Consider the following 3903-nt stretch of genomic DNA (forward strand, 5'->3'; position numbering starts at 1 on the left):
AATTTATCAAAGAGCATGCCGAGCTGGAACTCCTCGCTGAACCACATTCCACCATAATTGCATTTAGGTGCAGAAACCTAAATACATATAAGTTTGTGGATGGACTCAAAGCTCGAGGCTACTATGTCGAAGTGCAGAGCAACCCTGACTGCATTCATTTGTCCATTATGCCGCAGCATTGTAAAATCGTGGAAGATATGATTACAAAAATGAAATAAGCTGTTGAAGAAATTAAATGGAACCCTGATCTCTACGAGGGAGGAACCAAAGCCATCTACGGCACTATGGCAAAGATACCCGATGAAAACGTCGTCGAGGATTTCATGACTTATTACATGGACGAAATGTATAAATACACCTAAAAGAAATGATCTTTGTTAAGAATCGATGATCAATATGAATAGGATGGCTTAAACAGATAGTCTCATATCACCATCAAACAGATCGTATAATATCACAAAACTATTTGAAATTGAGATAGCCATCTTGATCCTTGTCAGCATAGACGAGCATTGCCAAGACATCAGACTCGATCACCTTCTCCCCTAAGTTCTCTAACATATTCTTGATGTCATCGAAGCTTATTTTATCATTGCCCTCCTGCAAAAAGAAGCCAAATATCTTCCTGAGTTATTCTTCCGTGTATTCGCTTTCAACGTCTTCCCTTTATAGAAAAGCAATAAATTAGTCTTCCTCGACCTCGCCTCCTCCGTCGGCATCTATTTCATTAATAATATCTTCTGCCTCAGATTAATCGATTTCTATATCGCAGGCCTTCAGCACTTTTATGATTTAGTCTTTTGAGACTCCTCCTGAGTTATCCATATCGAACTATGTGAAGATCTTCATATAATCTTTGCGGCTGGTTCGTGTCTTCTTCGGCTTTTGGCTCATTTATGTTGGAAAAGCTGAGAAATTCTAAATATTATCATATTTGATTAATTTATGAATTGCACAATAGAGTATCAATCACACGAAAAGATCCTGTTTCACAGCACTTCAGTTCTGCTCTATTTCGGGCCTCTCGCTCGACAGCTTCTGCTTTAGGTTGAGCAAATAAAAATAATCATTGAACCCCATTTCTGCTTTCATAACTTTGCTCATATTCGCAAGTGAATGGTTGGTCAATGTTTTAATCTTGGCCTGGTTTGGCTCTGAATCCCCTTGGACATGGTACAAATACAAATAGTAGACGAGGTCATAAAACATAATAACATAATCTTTTGAATGCTCTACTGTCCCTTATTTATTGGCAGAGTTGCTGTCAAGCAAGACGAACACTTGTATATTTATTTATTTAAGAATGGCCGAGATATCTTCTTCCGAATATTTATTAGTTGGGTCATCTCGTTTTTTAGAGTATTCATTCTATTCTTGACGGCTTTTGAAGATTTGGAGAATCCCGGCGCTTATTTTGTGAAACTAATCGCTCTTTAGATAGGGTTCCTCCCGGAAATCTGAGAAGATGCCCTCTTAGCAAATAAGGTCTTGGATTCGGTCGCATTTTAAGGTGAGCCATGTCGGGGAGCTTGTGAGGAATGAAGATATGATTTTGGCTAAGCAGATTGATTTCATGGAAAATGTCAGCAAGTGGGCCACTACTTTTAGAATTATTTCGTATGCATTAGGGGGTTGCATAGAGCTCCTCCAAAGACCAACATCAAGAATAGATCTTCCAATTACTAGAATAGAATTCTGCTTTTCACTGAATGCAAGGCTCACGGCGAAGGGCAATATTACCAGTATTAAAACTCCGATTAAACCAAAGAACTCAACGAAGGGGACTGTCTTCCAGATTCTGCGCCACATTCTAAATGTCACAGTTTGCCGATTAATCAGCAGAGGGACTACTCTCAATAGTCGCAACACAGCAAGACAGGTGATTAGCTGAATAACTACTCTTAACTCAAGAGGGCCTTCATATTTCTTCGGGGGGAACAGAAGTAAGAATGCCCCTGGCAAGCTGCCAATTAAAACAACGAGCTATTTGAAGGGCCATTTGGATTTAGACGCTTTCAAAGAGACATTCTAGTAAAGATAAATGCAAATTTAGACGAGGGCTAAAAAAATGTTGATTGCACCCAAAATTACTCGGGCTTAAAAGTTCAAGAATTTGTCAAAATTGCTGAGCAGCAAACAAAGCACCAATGTAGACAGCGCAAGGATCACAATCTTTACGATCTTCACGTAACTATACAGCCATCTGCTCGAATGCACCTCATAATTGTAATCATCCGGATTTGACGATGTGAAATGTTTCAGCACTAAGTCGTTTTCTTGGTTCGATTGCTTGCTTTGGTGAGTTATGAAATATGTCACAGCCAAGAAGACAGTAATGATATGATAGATAATAAGGAATCCTATTGCCACAATTGCCATGCTGATAACCCCGAGCTGATGCGCCATTACTGAGCCAGTATCGAAATTGAAACTCATGTTGTAGACTAGGTTGACTGAGGAAGAAATTATGCTGGTAAACTTCTCATTTGGCTATAAGGGTGACTGTAAGCTGAACTTGGCAGTCAAGCCCATTCCCATTATGATCAAGCCGAGGGAAGTGAGTACGATTTTGTAATACTTTAATTTCTGGTTGAAGATGATGTTTGTGAACTAATGCGCTGCCCTTCTGAGGATCGATATATTTTGGGTCAGTATGAACATTTTGGTAAGTCGGATGAAGCTCGTGTAGGGCAGGACAGCTTCTTGATTGACGAAAAACACCACAAAAAGATATACTTGAGTAGCTATATGCATAATTTTCATGACCTTAAATTATTTGGTGTAGGAGGACTTCCCGAATAGTCCGAATGCCATAATTTGAATCAGCAGATCAATAATTATGTAGATATCGATAACGAATAAGGCTATCCATATCTTTTGATTATCTTAGAGATTCGACTTACGAATGCAAGACAAGACTCCATACCATACAACAATGAAGCATTTCAAATATTTGGCAACCCTAGAACTTACCACAAAAATTGCAAATCTTCTTAAGCGGTGTTACATTGTAAAAAGCCTGAAAGATGGCTCAGTTGAGAATTCCTCTGTTGAATTTTATTTATAAAAAGTGAAATCTTCTTACTCGAATTTAATATCCAGGATCGAAGCATAGTTCAGGTTGACCTGTTTCGGCAGATAGAACCCAAACAGCGCGCCCAAAACCTTCATGATTGTAAACAACAGAGTGCCATCCCAACCGTCGCTGATTCCTCCTCCGAAGCCTGTACTCATTAGTATCCAATTCTGCATATATGATACTTTTTCAGCTTCCTGAGAGTGCAGATTTCTTCCATAGCCCTGAATGAGGCCGAAAATGAGGCCTATGAGCACGAAAAATCCCATCATTCTCCGACTTATCCAAACATTATTCAGTATCTTTTCATAATAGTAAGATATATGCCCATCAAACCCGTTATTATAAAATAAATAAATGATTCTGAGGCTGATTCCAGCATAAGCGAACGGAGTGAACATAGTTTCAGTTTCAAAAATGAACAATCCGCTAATAATTCTGAGCAAATAGTCCGCCAATGAGAGCGCGTAGATGATGCCTTAAAACATGAGAATATATTTTTTGTTTGGTTATTTTGGCTCTTCTTCTTCGGAATCCCCACAAATAAACGTATAAAGAGTAAGAAACAGGCCAAATGTCCAAACAATGAAGTAGCACCCCAAGGCTATATTAGCATCCACATATGACTTCTAACTGATCTTCATGCTCGCCAATATCACCAACACCACATGAGAAACTACAACTAAGTTAAACGCGATTGTCGATATCTTTTCTTGCCAAGACCTTGATGATAGTTCATTTTGAATTCTTGCGAATTAGTTGCTCAACTCAGTAGAGTTTTCCATTATGCCATTAACTTCCTCACTACCTTGCTGGCTGTCTGTTCT

Source organism: Brachycentrus maculatus, unplaced genomic scaffold, assembly GCF_059751285.1.
Source record: "Brachycentrus maculatus isolate JH-2025_06_01 unplaced genomic scaffold, ASM5975128v1 h1tg001995l, whole genome shotgun sequence".
NCBI classification, from domain to species: domain Eukaryota; kingdom Metazoa; phylum Arthropoda; class Insecta; order Trichoptera; family Brachycentridae; genus Brachycentrus; species Brachycentrus maculatus.